The sequence below is a fragment of the Onychomys torridus genome, chromosome 4, assembly GCF_903995425.1.
Source record: "Onychomys torridus chromosome 4, mOncTor1.1, whole genome shotgun sequence".
NCBI classification, from domain to species: domain Eukaryota; kingdom Metazoa; phylum Chordata; class Mammalia; order Rodentia; family Cricetidae; genus Onychomys; species Onychomys torridus.
This window is the reverse complement of record NC_050446.1, coordinates 90,561,070-90,579,826: the sequence shown is the minus strand read 5'-3', so window position 1 is coordinate 90,579,826 and position 18,757 is coordinate 90,561,070. Positions and strand designations below refer to the sequence as shown.

Here is an 18,757-nt window from a genome sequence, read left to right as displayed (position 1 = left end):
TTTGTCTGTCTCAATGATAGTATGCTTAGTCTGGGTAGATATTGGATACAACTGTAATCCCAGCTCCAGGCAAGCAAGGGCAGGAGGATGACTCAAGGCTAGCCTGGACTACATAGTGAGCAGGATACCTTTGTACCTTTGCTACATAGAGACATACTGTATTAAAACAAAGCAAAATAAACATATGTAAATGAAAGACAAGTAATTTAAGAATAGAAAAGGTATGGGACTGATGTGGGCAAGTTAATTGTTTTTGGGTAAAGAATCTTTGAAGCATTCCATATTTTTCACAGTAACTGTTCAATAATGCAATAAGTTTCCCAACAAACTTTCGTTACTTGTAAGAAATATGAACCTTATAGAAAAGTTAGAGTTAACACAAACTCAGAAGCCACCTCACCTTTAATCTTAGGATCTCAAAATTGTTATAGAGCATTAGAAAGAGAACCAGCAAACTGTAAAAAAAATCTCAAAAACTCTATCTACACTGTGTCAAACAATAGTCACTCTGCATTTATTTCCCCAAACTGATTTTACATTAAAAGCTAACTATATTTACAATATTTCTTTGTTCACAAACATTTTCTATTCACTTATCTATGTGCTGGGAGCTAGTGACTTTTCTGCAATCTTGTATTTTGAAATGATTATTCTACTTTGATTTTTGTAAAATGTAGTTTTTGTTTATTAAATGTTATACATTAAAATAACTTACAGTTCTAGATGACAGTCCATCCCAAGGAAGTCAAGGTGGAAAGAACTTGAAGCAGCTGGTCACATTGTGCCCACAGTCCAAGAGCAAGCAATCCTGAGAAGAATCATCAGTACACCTAGGAAGCTAATTCTTCATGGAAGATAGCCCTTCCTGAGACGGGAATGGCAGAGTTGTGTAACCCTGACCCCAAGGCTGTCTCAAATAGCCCAAGCTCACTTAAAATCAAATTCAGTTACCCAATACCTGAAAGAAATAATCAAAGTAGAAATCATAATCTATGAGGGGAATTGTGAAATCTAGTAAAGAATTCTTTCATAACAAAATAGAGAACACATGGGTGTTTCCAAGAGAATATTTCCACTTAACGTTGTGGACAGATCTCTGACAAATAACAGGGAGTTTGACATGAAAATGTATCATTGTGTTCTGATGCTGGAAACCTCAGTCATCTTTTCAAAGGAATTGTGATGAAGAGGAGAATAGCTAAGACAGACTAAGAAAAAGTAAATGAAGTCTCCAAGTGATCAGATAGGCTTTCCTCCAGTGACATCACTGTGGACCAGTTGAGAGCTTAGATCGTTTGCGTGTTTGTTGTTGTTGTTGTTTTAATTAAAGATCACTCTGTGATCTTCTAACACAACCTTTGAAGTCTGGCTATATAGAACTAGGAAACTATATATTGACAAGGAAAATAGTAATCTTCAAGAGAAAAAATAACTCCCTTTGTGAAGCTTGTGAAAAAAACAAGTGGTAAATGACAGGTTGTTTTGGCCAGAACATCTGTGTGATGGATGTATTTCAATAGTTAGATTAACAGAAATAATGTAAACTTATCTTTATTTAAAATATAAAGACCCCTTTATTTTTCTGGAGTCAAAAGTTTAAAGTAAACTTATCAAAGTTAATATTTATTTGTCATGGAGAGTGGGAAAAGAAAAACTGTCAGCTAAAGGATTTTCTTTTTAAAGTAAGAGTGAGGAGGAGGTGCTATCTGAAGCAAAAGTCCCATTCAGATCCAAGCAGACATTGAAATGGTGGTAAGGCCACTGACCAAATATCTGTGAGAGTCTGCCTAGTGCGAAACGCTCTGCTGTGCTTCACAAGAACAGGCAGACTATGCTGGCATTTAAATACAGCTCTCACACTGAAGTCCTGCCATGAGACAATCCCCATCGCCCCCCAAGACATTCCAAATCTAAAAGTCCAAGTTTAAATAACTCAGTGTGAGGGGTTCACCCCAAAGGACTGAAGTTCATAGATTTTCTTTTCTTTTTCCTGGTAAGTGGTTTTTCAATAAAAATCTCCAGTCGGAAATGCTAATGAGAGGATGGAAGTTTCACTATCAAACACATCAATGGAAACGGCAACTCGCAGTAGCTCCGGTAAAATCTACCTTCTGGCTCCCAATGGTTTCTGAACGTGACAACTGGCTTTCCCAAAACTGTCACTGGTAAGAAGGACCCAGAATCTCAGTAAGCTGGAGACTGAGATGTCAATGTCATGCAGCCAAGGGACTGCCTCTAAAAGTACTTATTCTGGCTCCTGTGACATGTCAGTTGCAGTCAAGAGGATCCATGCCAACACAGGAAAACCCTCACAAAGGAAACAGGCTAAGCATTGCTTGATTTCTCCCAAATCAGGAATTATTCCCTACCAGCTGAACCTCTGTTGGTCTGTTCCCCTCAGAATATCTTTATGGGGACTCCTTGATGGTGACTGCAGATTCAAACATACTGACAACATTATTCTGGTATTAATAGCCACTCTGTGTGTCTGAGATTCTGTCTGAAAGACATTATTTTCTGATTCTTATGCTCTTTCTCATCTAGGACCCTAAACACTTTCCAAATTCCAGGATTTGAAATAATCCTATCACTGTACTTTCCAGAGTAATAAATTTTTTTAAGGGAAATAAATATATTCCACAAAATAAATGCTAAATAAAAGTAGTTTTTACTGTTAAGAATAAAAAACTGAACATACTAATAACTATAGAGAATTTTAAAATAATACTATTTAAGAAGGCAAATGAGCACACACAGTTCTGAGATAAAATACACAGAGGTTCGCTGTTCTCTTCAATTTTTATATCCAAAACCAAAATGGTAATACACACACACACACACACACACACACACACACACACACTCTTGCACACTCATGCACACATACACACATATATGTGTACACAAAACCTTTGTTAGTAAACCTGAGGTCATAAGCTTTGTGCTATCCACTGTGGATATTCACACATTTTTCTGCTGCAATATTAATGTAATTGCAGAATGCTCTGCCAGATACAGCATCTAAAAGCAAAATGTTTAAATGAAGAATGCCTAACCCAAATCCAGGAATATGATTTAAGTGATCATTTCTACTAATTAGACTTAGTCTAGGAATGTAAGAATGGTTTAGTAAAAGAACATCAATAAACATAAATCATGTGAAAAGAAAAAAGTATTTAACTAGACACTGTCAAGATGTTTGATATAATTCAGTTTTCTGCAAATGACTTAAAGCACTACAGTTAAACAAGAATTTACCAAAACATTATAAGTTCAAGAGTATTTACTAAAACCCAAGATAAAGCATTGTCAAGTGAAGAAAAGTTGAAAGCTTTTTAGTAACAGAATATATAACGAGTGATATTTGCTTTCTTACTTCTTTCAATACAATAGGTGATGCATAACAACCAAACACCACAAGAGCAAAGACACAACACCACCCCATAATCCCATTTCAGGAAGTCTTGTACATCAACTAAAATGGACTCAATTAATAAAATCTAATCAAGTACACATAACTTAGTAGCATTTTGATTAACTTCATCACTTATTTTCTTTGCCTCAGTTCTTTCACCCAAAATAAAAAATAAAAAATGAAGAAATGTTAAATGTCTACCCCATTGTCTTATTATGGGGATGAAATGATCCAACCCATATACAGTGTCCATAATGCCAAACAAAATATTATCTCTTGTTGTTTCTTATAATAATTACCATGGTTTCACATACTGTCTATACACATGTATACACAAGTATCTGTGATTCAGGTTAGAATTCTCTTTCCTGTAGGCTCCTGAAACCATTTATATCAACACACCAGCAATCTTCTCTCCATATTCAACATGAGAATTTATGTTCTCATCTCAATCATGTAAAACAAGGGCAGAGCAATGTCTGTCTGTAAAACAGTGTCTTAACTTGGCCGTAATGACATTAAACATGAAAACTTTCCTCTGGCATTATTAAAAAAAAACCTATCTCCCAATGCTGAAATGTTCAAGACTCAGAAATTAATTTCATTTACATAGTTATTTGTCCTTCTCTAGGTGATCTTAAAAAATAAACCAGATTAAATTACTAGTTCTGCACTTGTGACTATCTGGTATCAACCAACGTATTCATTTTCATTTACTATTTGAAAATTACTTATGTATGTGAAAGGAACCTCTCTTATTCACTGTTTGCTACAAATTGTAATTGAGGAAAACATTAAAAGGTGGAAAAAACTCCCATGTTCATGGATTGGTAGAACTAATGTTATGAAAATAATTATATTACCAAAAGTGAGTTATGGTTTCAACACAGTCCTTATCAAAATCCCAATGACAACTTTAACAGAAATAGGAAAAAAATCTCAAATTTTGCAAGGAAATACAAAAGACACCTAATAGTCAAAATAATCATAAGCAAAACAGTGCTAGAGATATCATAATATCCAGTTTCAAATAATATTAAAGGGCCAGAAAAAGAAAACAGCATGATACTTGAACAAAAGCAGACATGTAGAACAATAGCTTTAGAACAGAGGCCCCAGATATAAACTCACACACTGAAGCCATTCAATTTTTCACCAAGGTTCAAAACCATTCACTGCAGGAAAGGCAGCCTCTCTATCAAGTGGTGCTGAGAAAACTTTCCCTCATTCTTTGCACAAGAATACTTTCAAAATAAGTTAAACTTGAAACTTTGAAAATTCTAGAGAAAAGCAAAGGTAAAACCCTTGAAGATATAAGCACTGATATGGGTAATCTTTGACAAAGGACTCAAGCACCAGAGGAACAATCCAAAGTGTTGACAAATGGGATTACATGAAATTATAAAGCTTTAGCCTGAAAAAGGAAACCAGCATCAGAATGGAGAAGCAAATTACAGCATGGAAAAATATTTCTGCCAACTAATTATCAGACAGAACGTTAATATGTGCAGTATATAAAGAACTGTAGAACTTAAACCTTCAAAGAATCATCCATTCAATTAAGGTAACTAATAAACTAAATAAAAAATTCTCATGAAAAGAAATACAAATGTCCAATAAATATTTGAAAAAGTTTTCAACGTCTTTAGCCATAAAAGAAATAAAAATTAAAATTACGATCTGGACCAGAGGTGAGTGCCTGGGGTTATAGCCAGAGAGGCAACTGCCCCTGGGTCCCACCACTGGACAAAGGCCATTCCTGGAGGACCTGACCAACTTGGCCCCAGTTTCCGGCCAATCGGCAGGCCCTGTGGGAAGGCTCCCCCTTTAAAAGATTGTAGGCAGACCCTGTAATCTCCACACCCTGCCCCGACACACATCTGCTGGAGACCCCAGGCACTTCCTGAGACTCAGAGACTAACCCCCAGCTCCTGTCCACCCCAGAACTACCATCTGGACTAGAGGTGAGTGCCTGGGGTTATAGCCAGAAAGGCAACTGCCCCTAGGTCCCACCACTGGACACAGGCCATTCCAAGAGGACCTGACCAACTTGGCCCCAGTTTACAGCCAATCAGCGAGCCCTGCAGGAAGGCTCCCCTTTTCCAAGACTGCAGGCAGACACTGCAGGCTCCACACCCGGCCCACACACCCTTCTGCTCAAGAACCCAAGCCACTTCCTGAGACTCAGAGACCAAGCCCCAGCTCCTGTCTGCCCCGGAACTCCCATCTGGACCATCTCCACACCCTGCCCTCACACCCATCTGCCAGAGACCCCAGCTACTTCCTGAGAATCAGAGACCAGCCCCCAGCTTCCATCCTGCCCTGGAACTCCCATCTGGACCAGAGACCAGAGGAACTCCCATCTGGACAAGAGGAGCTCCAATCTGGACAAAATAAGGAGATCCCAGGGACTTCCCCAGACTCAGAGTCCAGCCCCCCAGCTCCTATCCAGCCAGCACTTTCATCTGGACCAGCGCTCCCATCTGGCCCAGAGCTTCCATCTAGACCAGAGAGAGGCTCCCTAAATCTGTCAGCTATCTCTGGACGAAGAACACACATAAAACCAAGAACTAACCCAAGAGGAGATGTGCAGACACCAAGGCAGAAGTACATACAACAAAATAAAGAGCAATACAGCATCACCAGAACCTAGCCCTTCTCCAACAGCTAGACCTGAACATCACGGAATGGAAGAAGAAGAAGAAAACAACCTTATAAGTAACATCATGAAGAGACTAGAGCCTTATATAGAAGAAATCAAAAATAAAGTAGAGGAACAGACAAACAAAAAATGGGAAGAACGCTATAAAAAATTAGAGGAAAGGACAATTAAAGCAGAAGTAAACAACAAGTCCTTGAAAGAAAATCATGAAAAAGCAAGGGAGACAGTCCAAGACCTGAAGAGGGAAATAGAAAAAATGAAGAACACACTAGCAGAAGGAATGCTGGAAATAGAAAATCTGAGTAAACAAATAGGAATTTAAGATACAAGTATAATGAACAGAATGCAAGAGATGGAAGAGAGGATCTCTGGTGTTGAAGATACAGTAGAAGAAATAGATTCATCAGTCAAAGAAAACACTAAAACCAACAAAGTCATGACCCAAAATGTCCAAGAAATTTGGGACACCATGAAAAGACCAAACCTACAAATAATAGGGATAGGGGAAGGAGAAGAATACCAACTCAAAGGCACAGAAAATATATTTAACAAGATCATAGAAGGAAACTTTCCCAACTTAAAGAAGGAAATGCCTATGAAGATACAAGAAGCCTAAAGAACACCAAACAGATTAGAACCCCCAAAAAAGTACCCTCGCCACTTAATAATTAAACAACTAAACGTACAGAATAAAGAAAGAATATTAAGGGCAGGAAAGGAAAAATGCCAAGTGACTTATAAAGGCAAACCCATCAGAATAACACCCGATTTCTCAATGGAGACTTTGAAAGCAAGAAGGACCTGGAAAGATATAATGTAGAAACTAAGAGACCATGGATGCCAGCCTAGACTAATATACCCAGCAAAACTTTCAATCATCATAGATGGAGTGAACAAGACCTTCCAAGACAAAACCAGATTTAAACAATACTTATCCACAAACCCAGCCCTACAGAAAGCACTAGAAGGAAAATTCCAACCTAAGGAAGGCAGATACACCCATGAAAACACAGGCAGTAGATAACACCACAGCAGTAAACCCCAAAGAAGAGAAGTACACACACACTATCACCAAAAAATAAAAATAATAACAGGAACAAACAAGCACTGGTAATTAATAACCCTTAATATCAATGGACTTAATTCACCTATAAAAAGACACAGACTAACAGAATGGATATGAAAACAGGACCCATCTTTCTGCTGCATACAAGAAACACACCTCAAATTCAAAGACAGACACCTCCTAAGAATAAAAGGCTGGGAAAAGACTTTCCAATCAAATGGTCTTAAGAAGCAAGCTGGTATAGCCATCCTAATATCCAGCAAAATAGACTTCAAACTAAAATCAATCAAAAGCGATGATGAAGGACATTACATACTCATCACAGGAAAGATCCACCAAGATGAAGTCTCAATTCTGAACATTTATGCCCCAAACACAAGGGCACCCACATATGTAAAAGAAACATTACTAAAGCTTAAATCACATATAAAACCCCACACATCAACACCCCACTTTCACCTCTGGACAGTTCGGCTAAATTGAAACTTAACAGAGACATAATGGACTTAACTGATGTTATGGCTCAAATGGAATTAATCGATATCTACAGAACATTCCACCCAAACAAAAAAGAATATACCTTCTTCTCAGCACCCCATGGAACCTTCTCTAAAATCGACCACATACTTGGCCACAAAGCAAATCTCAACAGATACAAAACAATTGGAATAACCTCCTGTGTTCTATCAGACCACCATGGTATAAAGTTAGATTTCAACAACAGAAAAAACTACAGAAATCCTACAATCTCATGGAAACTGAATAATGCTCAACTGAATCACCAATGGATTAAGGAAGAAATAAAGAAAGAAATTAAAGACTTCCTAGAGGTCAATGAAAATGAATACACCACATATCCAAACTTATGGGATACTATGAAAGCAGTGCTAAGAGGGATATTCATAGCACTGAATACCCACATTAAAAAAGCTGGAGAAATCTCATGCTAGTGACTTGACAGCACACCTGAAAGCACTTGAACAGGAAGAAACAAAGTCTCCCAGGAGGAACACGTGCCAGGAAATTATAAAATTGAGAGCTGAAATTAATAAAATAGGAATAAAGAGAACAATACAAAGGATTAATGAAACAAAGAGTTGGTTCTTTGAGAAGATCAACAAGATAGGCAAGCCATTATCCAAACTAACCAAAAGACAGAAAGAGAGCAACCAAATTAACAAAATCAGACATGAAAAGAGGGACATAACAACAGACAATGAGGAAATCCAGAGAATCATCAGGTCATACTTCAAAAAACTCTACTCCAGAAAACTGGATATCTAAAAGAAATGGATAATTTTCTGGATAGGTACCACATATCTAAGTTAAATCAAGACCAGATAAACCATTTAAATAGTCCAATAACCCCTAAGGAAATAGAATCAGTCATTAAAAGTCTCCCAACCAAAAAAAGCCATGGACCAGATGGTTTCACTGCAGAAATCTACCAGATCTTCAAAGAAGACTTAATACCAATACTCTTTAAATTGTTCCACACAATAGAAGCAGAAGGTATATTACCAAACTCCTTCTATGAGGCTACAATTACCCTGATTCCTAAACCAAACAAAGATGCAACAAAGAAAGAGAACTACAGACAGATCTCCCTCATGAACATTGTTGCAAAAATATTCAATAAAATTCTGGTGAACAGACTCCAAGACCACATCAAAACAATTATCCACCATGATCAAGTAGGCTTCATCCCAAGGATGCAAGAGTCGTTCAACATATGAAAGTGCATCAATGTAATATACCATATAAACAAACGCAAAGAAAAAAACCACATGATCATCTCACTAGATGCAGAAAAGGAATTTGACAAAATCCAGCACCCCTTCATGATAAAGGTCTTGGAGCAGTCAGGAATACAGGGAACATACCTAAACATAATAAAGGCAATCTACAGTAAGCCAACAGCCAACATCAAATTAAATGGAAAGAAACTCAAAGCAATACCACTAAAATCAGGAACAAGGCAAGGCTGTCCCCTCTCCCCATACTTATTCAATATAGTATTGAAATTCTAGCTAGAGCTATAAGACAACATAAAGAGATTAATGCGATACAAATTGGAAAGGAAGAAGTCAAGCTCTCCCTATTTGCAGATGACATGTTAGTATACATGAGTGACCCCAAAAATTCAACCAAGGAACTGATACAGCTAATAAAAACCTTCAGCAATATAGCAGGATACAAGATCAACTAAAAAAAAAATCAGTAACAATAGACAAACAGGCTGAGAAGGAAATCAGAGATACATAATCCTTTACAATAGCCACAAATGATATAAAATACCTTGGGGTTACTCTAACTAAGCATGTGAAGGACCTATATGACAAGAACTTTAAGTCCCTGAAAAAAGAAATTGAAGAAGATGTCAGAAAATGGAAAGATCTCCCATGCTCATGGATAGGCAGGATTAACATAGTAAAAATGGCGATCTTACCAAAAGCAATCTACAGATTCAACACAATTCCCATCAAATTACCAACACAATTCTTCACAGATATGGAAAGAATAATACACAACTTCATATGGAAAAACAAAAAACCCAGCATAGCCAAAAGAATCCTGTACAATAAAACAACCTCTGGAGGCATCACAATCCCCGACTTCAATCTCTACTATAGAGCTACCGTAATAAAAACAGCTTGGTACTGGCATAAAAACCGACATGTGGACCAATGGAATTGAATTGAAGACCCTGACATTAACCCGCACACCTATGAACATGTAATTTTTGACAATGAAGCCAAAAATGTACAATGGAAAAAAGAAAGCATCTTCAACAAATGGTGCTGGCATAACTGGATGTCAATGTGTAGAAGGCTGCAAATAGATCCTTATCTGTCACAGTGCACAAAACTTAAGTCCAAGTGGATCAAAGACCTCAACATAAATCCAGCTACTCTGAACCTGATAATAGAGAAAGTAGGAAGTTGTCTTGAATGCATTGGAACCAGAGATCACTTTCTAAATATAACACCAGTAGCACAGACACTGAGAGAAACAATCAATCAATGGGACCTGTTGAAACTGAGAAGCTTTTGTAGAGCAAAGGACATGGCCAACAAGACAAAGCAACAGCCTACAGAATGGGAAAATTTCTTCACCAACCCCACATCTGACAGAGGTCTGATATCCAGAATATATAAAGAACTCAAAAAATTAGACATCAAATTGCCCAACAGTCCAATTAAGAAATGGGCTATAGTACTAAACAGAGAATTCTCCACAGAAGAAGTTCAAGTGGCTGTAAGACATTTAAGGAATTGCTCAACATCCCTAATTATCCGGGAAATGCAATTCAAAATGACTCTGAGATACCACCTTACACTTGTCAGAGTGGCTAAGATCAAAAACATAGAAGACAGCTTATGCTGGAGAGGATGTGGAGCAAGGGGAACTCTCCTACACAGCTGGTGGGAATGCAAGCTTGTACAGCCACTTTGGAAATCAATATGGCACTTCCTTAGAAAATTGGGAATCCATCTCCCCCAAGACCCAGCTGTGGCACTCTTGGGCATATACCCAAGGAATGCTCAATCCATACCACAAGGGCATTTGCTCAGCTATGTTCATATCACCATTGTTTGTAATAGCCAGAACCTGGAAATAACCTAGATGCCCTTCAACTGAAGAATGGATAAAGAAAATATGGTACATATACACAATGGAGTACTACTCAGCAGAGAAAAACAATGACATCATGAGGTTTGCAGGCAAATGGATGGATTTAGAAAAAATCATCCTGAGTGAGGTAACCCAGACTCAGAAGGACAAACATGTTATGTACTCCCTCATAGGAGGATATTAGATGTAAAACAATGATGTCTAGACTGCTACACATCTCCAGGGAGGCTACCTAGAAAACGGGACCCTAGGAAAGACCCAGGGATCACCCAATGACAGAGAAATTTATGAGATCTACATGAACAACCTGGACGACAGTGGGAGTAATGAAGGGCAAGATTTGAGGGAAAGAAAGCTTAGGGGAACAGGAGATCCTAGCTGGATCAAGAACATAAAGGGAGAACGAGGAATAACAGACTATGATAAATGAAGACCACATGAGAACAGGAATAGGCAGAGTGCTCAAGAGGTCCCCAGAAATCCACAATGATATATCCTCTGTAGACTGCTGGCAATGGTAGAGGGAGGGCCTGATCTGACCTAGTCTGGTGATCAGATGACTAAACACCCTAACAGTCGTCTTGGAACTCTCATCCAATAACTGATGGAAGTGGATGCAGAGATTCTCAGCCAGGCCCCAGGTGGAGCTCCAGGTGTCCAATTGTCGAGAAAGAGGAGGGTCTGCAAGAGTGTGAATTGTTGAATCCAAGATTGCAAAAAGCACAGGGACAAATAGCCAATCGAAAGAAAGCACATGAATTATGAACCAAAGGCTGTGGAGCCCCCAGCTAGATCAGGCCCTCTGGATAAGTGAGACAATTGAATAGCTTGATCTCTTTGGGAAGCACCAAGGCTGTGGGACTGGGACCTGTCCTTAGTGCATGAGCTGGCTGTTTGGAACCTTGGGCTTACACAGGGACACATTCTCAGCCAGGAAGGAGAGGACAGGACCTGCCTGTACTGAATCCACCAGGTTTAAATGAATCCCCAGAGGTTTTTTGGTCCTGGAGAACATGGGAATGGAGAGGAGGGCCTGGGGGAAGATGGTGGTGGGGGCGGGAGGGGGGAAGACAGAGGAACCCATGACTGACATATAAAATTAAAACACATAATAATAATAATAAATTAAAATTCATATCATCCCAGTCAGAACAGCTAATTTCAGAAAAAAATTAGAACACACACAAGTAAGGATGTGGAGAAAAAGAAACCCATATATTTTGGTGAGAGTGTACTTGTTCAGTCACAGTGGAAATCAGGATGGAGTTAAAAAAAAAATCATAACCATATGACCTACCCATCCACTTATACCAAAGGACTTAAAGTCTTCTTAGAAAGATTCCTGTACATTCATTTTTGTTACAGCTCTGTCCACAATAACTAAGAAAGGGAACCTGCCTGCATGTCTACCAATAGATGAAAGATAAAGAAGACATGGTACATATACACAACAGAATTGTGTTTAACAATTAAAAATGAAACTGTATGATCTTGTGTACATGTGATTTTATTTTTCAATAAATCACTAGGAATCTCCATTTTTCTAAGGGACATAAAAGATATTATGGATTCCTACACTCAGATTCCCTCTTCAAGGCAACTGCCCAGTTCCAAGAATTTTTTACTATTTCACCAAGGGCTGCCCAATGATTGGCTGACATGAGTATATAAAATAAATCTGTGGAAGCTCTGAGGACTCTTTAGAGCTCTGGTCTCAACTACACCATGTCCTCTGTATAAATTTGCTTTCTTCACATCCTTAAGATGTGTGCATGTTAATGAATGTACATTACAGGGGCAGCCCTCAAGAGCTCACCACACAGCAGGTCTCAGGTCAGTCTCTAGTGAATTAAATCTCAAACAATGTTTTCATAAACAAATACAGAGAATAAAATGCCAAGGAAGTCTACAAAGTTAAGTTTTTATACTAGATAACTAAGGGGATGAAGAACAAATTAAAGAAAAGGACCATACTTTATTTACTCCCTTATTGTGCAGATGAAAAAAATAGGAAGGAATGTTATCGCCTTTGTAATTAAAATCACCAAGAAAGTGTTTTGTTGCTGGTAGAAATGTAACATTCCTTCCTACTTGTCTGATACTTTCACCTTTACAGAAGAATCTGGTTTAAAGTTGCTTTTAAATTCCTCAAAAAAATAAGTCACTGGGCCCTTCAAAATAGGCATGTTCTACACCTCTAATTTTTTTTAACTGATGAAGAATATGATTGATGAATTATTGTTGCTTGTTCTTTCTAATGTATTTTGACTCTGAAGGTTACCAGAATCCCCCCCACCCCATTACTTGACAGCTGAAATTGCACAGATCCTATTCCGCTGGAGAGCTAATAGCTTTACCTTGTGTGTCGTTAGCACCATCCATATAAGGAAGCAGAAACTATGAGGTGTGGATTTTCAAAATATGACAAACCAAGCATACTGTTAGATGTACCGCAAGGTGTGACTTCAGGGCACGCATATTCTTATGAGAATAAACATGCCTCTATTTTGTTTTACTAAAATAATCAGAATTCTGTGCTTTGAGTTGACATCTTTCAAATTATTTTATCAAGTTAGAAAATATACACCTTAGTTGAATTATGTTTTAACTATCACATTATTCTAGTGAAATATATGGTACAAGAGACCACAATAGGCAGCTGAACATTTATTTTCAAGAATATTGTAGTTTGGGTAGAGAAGCTATTCCTTTATATGTTTATCTAATACTTTTACAATGTGATTTTTGATGCTTACAGAGGTAGATGCATCTCAAGGAAGTACAAATGCACATAAAATCCCCCCTGAGTATTTAAAGTTAAGCATATTAGTGTATTCAATTAAATATAAATTTTAATAAGCTCATGTTGTTCATAATTACAGTGCTTAGATTACAGTGGAGAGCTTTGATCTCAGTAATGCTGAAAGTGTCTTCTTCATACTTTGCTCATGGACAACTACTTTCATTTAAATATATTTTAAAAGTACCTTTCTTTCTCCTCCTCCCCCAGTGTGTGTGTGTGTGTGTGTGTGTGTGTGTGTGTGTGTGTGTGTGTGTGCATGTGTGTGTCTTCCTTTTCTTTTTAAAAGGACACAGGAAAATATTTTGTGTTTATTTAAAAATATATACAGATGATATCGGAGCCTCTTAAATATTGTTTTTATTTATTTACTTATTTCCTTTTTTAAAAACTACAGGTTTTGCTTATATATTACAGCTTCCAGCTTTGTTTTTTTTTTTTTTTTTTTTTTTTTTTTTTTTTTTTACTTTCTTTTTCTTTTTTCCTTTTTATTGAAAATAGATTCTTGGGCTGGAGAGATGGCTCAGCAGTTAAGAGTACTGACTGCTCTTCCAGAGGTCCTGAGTTCAATTCCCAGCAACCGCATGGTGGCTCACAACCATCTGTAATGAGTTCTGATGGCCTCTTCTGGCCTACAAGGTCACATGCAAATAGAATACTGCATACATAATAAATAAACAAATAAATCTTTAAAAAAAGAAAAGAAAAAAGAAAGAAAGAAAATAGATTCTTGATTTGACCTTCATAGATACAACCCCAAGAAAGGCAGGGTCCTGCCTGACATCGGCGGGCTGAACCTGCAGCTAATTGGCAGGCACTAGGCCACTGGGCGCCCTGAACCTGCAGCACCAGTATTTCATTAGTGCCAGGAAACCACTGTGTCAGCAAGCTGAGAGAGAAACTGAGGCAAAATGATAGGCCGGAGCAGGAAGAAAAAAATGTCCAAGCTGTCCCAGTCAGCCAGGTCCGGTGTCATCTTTCCAGTAAGTCAGTTGATGTGTTACCTCAGAAAAGGAATATTCAAGTACGGATCAGTGTTGACGCACCAACTACATGGCAGCAGAAATCCTAGAGTTGGCTGGGGATGCTGTGAGGGACAACAAGAAATCCTGGATAGCCCCCAGACACACATCCTGCTGGCGGTTGCCAATGTTGAAGAGCTCAATCTGAAAAGAGTGACCATTGCCAGTGGGGGTGTCCTGCCGAGAATTCACCTTGAACTGCTGGCCCAAAAGCGAGGGACCAAAGGAAAGTCAGAAACCACCCTCACCCCACCTCTAGAGAAAAGAGGAAGGAAGGCCACATCGGGCAAGAAGTGGGGTGAGAAATCCAAGGCCACCAAGCCACGGATGTCCAAGAAGCCCAAACCAAAGGACACTGATAAAGAAGGAACATCAAATCCACCTCAGAAGATGGGCGGGGGCACAGTTTCACCATCCTGTCTTCCAAGAGCCTCGTTCTGGGGCAGAAGCTACCCCTGACCCAAAGTGACATCAGCCATATTGGCTCCATGAGGGTGGAGGGCATCATCCACCCAACCACAGCCAAAATCGAGGTCAAGGAAGAGATAGGAAAAGCCTTGGGAAAGGCTGGGGGTAAAGACTTCTTGTGAACAGTAAAGGAGCTTCTCAATTCCCAAGGCCCTTTGGAAGCTGCTGAAGCTGCCGTCAGCCAATCCAGTGGACTCACAGCCAAATTTATCATCCGCTCTCACATCCCCCAATGGGGTTCCGTCAAATATGAAGAACAGCTGGAAGAGACCATCAAAAACTGCCTGTCTGCAGCTGAGGACAAGAAGCTGAAGTCTGTCGCCTTCCCATCATTCCCCAGTGGCAGAAACTCCTTTCCCAAACAGACAGCCTCCCACGTGACCCTCAAGGTCATCTCTGCCTGCTTCGAACCACTGGAGCGCATCCTGGCTGAAGAACATGTACTTCCTGCTCTTCAACAGCGAGAGCATCGGCCTCTATGTACAGGAGATGGCCAACCTGGACACCAAGTAGCTCTCCAGAGGGGACAGACCAGTGTCACATCACAAGAACGAGTTTTTATTTTTTAAAAGGATTGAGGAAGGGTGACATGGTGGGAGAACAGAGGATGCTGAGAAGGTAGCAAAGGCCGTGGGAACAGGTCCTGCCTGCCTGGGGAAGGGGCCCACTGTATTTTATAGTCTCTTTACAAAGGGCCTCTCCTGAAATTAATCAGGTCTCCACCTGGGGTTTTCTTCCTGTTGTTTTAGAACTTAACAAAAAACAAACAAACAAACAAAAACATAAAAAAGACCTTGTTTAGATTTATAGCACTGACTTTTACACACATACATACACACACTCTCTCTCTGTCTCTGTGTCACACACACACACACACACACACACACACACACACACACACACACAGACACACACACACATACACACAAAAGTCTTTTCAAAGGTCTTAAGACTTTGGTTCCTCCTGTTTCTAAGAGGTTATAACAGCCACTTGGGTGTATTGGCCATCTCCCTCAGTGAAGAGAAGAAGGGAAAGATGTCCTAGGGTGATTTTCTGTTAGAGAGTCTCCTCCTTGACCTCTAAAATATGTGTAACTACACCTAAAAGGATTTTTGCCTCAGGATCTTTCCCCAGTTCTTCCCCACCTCTGTTTCCAACTGGATCCACTCCCTTTCTAGTTCTCATTGGAAAAGATGTTTTTTGTTTTATCTTACTATATTTTATTTTATTATGTTTTGTTATTATCTCCTAAACGTACTTTTCTAAATACTAGGAAGGTTGCATTGCCTACCTACTCCCAGAAAAAGATCAGTTAGTTCCGATTCCTTCTTTAAAACATAGGGAACAGGTCCCTAACATATGTTGAGTGCCAATAGAGGCATAGATTTTCTACAACAGTAGTAGTCATTGAAATTCCCTAAATTAATTAATGCATGAAATAATGAAGTATAAGAATTGTTCAAAAATCTTTAAATGATGAATATATGACCAAACACTGTAGCTGGAGTTATCTCCAGTCCTGCCTGGGCCCGCAGCTACTCAGACCCAAATAAACACACAGACGCTTATATTATTTAAACTGTTTGGCCTATTGGTCCAGGCTTCTTGCTATCTAATTCTTATATATTAATTTAACCCATTTCTATTAATCTATCAGTTGCCATGTGGCTCATGGCTTACTGATACTTTTACATCTCGCTTCCTCTGTTTCTGGCTGGCAACTCCTGACTCAGCCTTCCTGTTCCCAGAATTCTCTTCTCTGCTTATCCCACCTATACTACACTTCCTGCCTGGCTACTGGCCAATCAGTGTTTTATCTGTCAGTCAATCAGTGCAATACAGAAAGACATCCCCAGCAAAACATGACTTCATGTCAATTAAAAAAAAATTTTGCTTCTCCCTTCCAACTCACTGTTATTTAGAAATAAATTAATAATAATAATAATAATAATAGATAGATAGATAATAAGAGTGTATGTAAGAAACAATTAAATTTAACTGTATTGGTATTACTATTGAGACCATGAAGTACCAACCCTTCATGCTTTCTAAATTAAGGCCAGAAATTGGCTGCGATGGCAGGCACCCATAATCCCTGCACTCTGGAAGGAGAGCTAGAGGGCGAGGAGTTTGAGGCCATCTGGGGACCCATGGACTGACTCAAAAGATTCAAATCAAACAAAATAGATTAAGAACACAAAATAAAATACTGAAGATAAAATTTTTTAAGTATGTATTTTGTGTTAAAATTCCTAACATGGTTACAATTTCTAAGGTCAACACAATGATTTTTGTACATCAGCTTATGCCTATATGTATAAATATAATATAAATGTCTGAAAAACACCATTTTGTTACAACAATTTTTTGTTTAAATAAAAATTTTATAAAGTTACCTAAGTGTCAAAAGTATATCATAAATCAGCTTTTTGGCTTAAAACAAACTTTTGTACATGATTTATTTCTTTTGTAAGTAATACTGGATGGTAGGTTCTAATGTCAACTATTAATGAATGACATGTCTCAGAGAGCAAGCATCAGAAAGAGGAAGCCACAGTGTAGACACCCAGTGCCACCTACAGAACAATGCCCAATTATAAACTGTGTGGTGCATTCTAACCACACATTCTTACAGCCTGTGGGACTCCAACCCAGCTTCAAATGCAGTGGAAGTGCTACCTCTCTCAAAATTGGTCAAGGGAAAACTCTGTGTACTTCTAGCCTTATATCTGACTGAGGGAGGGTTTCTATATAGATAGGCCACAAGAAAAAAGAGAGTCTAGAATTCATTTCTTGGATTTTAAACTTACCACCTTTATCATAAATTAATGTAAGAGAATTAAGACTCTTGTAGTTCCAAAACTGTTATTAAATCTGTGCAGTTTGGCACTAAGAAAATGAATGTCATCTCTCTTATGTTTGGTAATGTAATTTCTTCTTAATAGTCTTTACTCAGTATATGTCAAGGCAATTATTCTTGTTGACACCACCCAGCTGCAAATGACAGGAAAGTAGTAGATCCTTATGTAGAATCAGATAATCCTAAATTTAAGATGCCTAAGAGCCTTAGAAACAGAGAGCCTATGGCCAGCCAGCCAATGATTATACATTTTCTTGACATCATTAATTTTAACAACTAGTTTATTGCTAAAATATCACAAAAGGTTGTATTTATAAATTTGTGCACATATATACACATGTCAGTAAATGTGTGTGCAACAATAATAATTAAATAAAAAGAAGTTATTAATTTGAGAATGAGGGGAAACATGGAAGAAGCTGGAAAGAGGGAAATTAGGAGGAGCTGGAAGGAGGAAATGGAAGAGGGAAATTGTAATAGAATTTTAATTAAAAATGTATTTAAAGTGGAAAAACTTAAAAATAAGGAGCCAGGACTTCAGATGTGGGGCATGAGACCACAAATATCTATATTAAATTAACAATAAGAAAATTTAATATTGTCACTACAAAATAGAAACAAGAATTACACTCATCTTCTATAAAACTATAAGTCAGTCACATAAAGTATTTAAATTTATGAAAATTCAAAAGCAATAACAAAACAAAATATATCATAGCATGGCTTTTGATTTCCTAGACTATGTATATAGTCACTAGGGGGTACACTTTAAGACTGAGAATAGGTACATTTTAACTCCTTATTTAAAGTGGCATTTGATCAACAAT

At 38.3% G+C, this 18,757-nt stretch overlaps 1 pseudogene; it reads left to right on the top strand.

The window, feature by feature from the left end:
* The first annotated feature begins 14,490 nt into the window (after positions 1 to 14,490).
* LOC118581390 lies at positions 14,491 to 15,582 on the top strand (annotated as a pseudogene).
* The last annotated feature ends 3,175 nt before the right edge of the window (positions 15,583 to 18,757 follow it).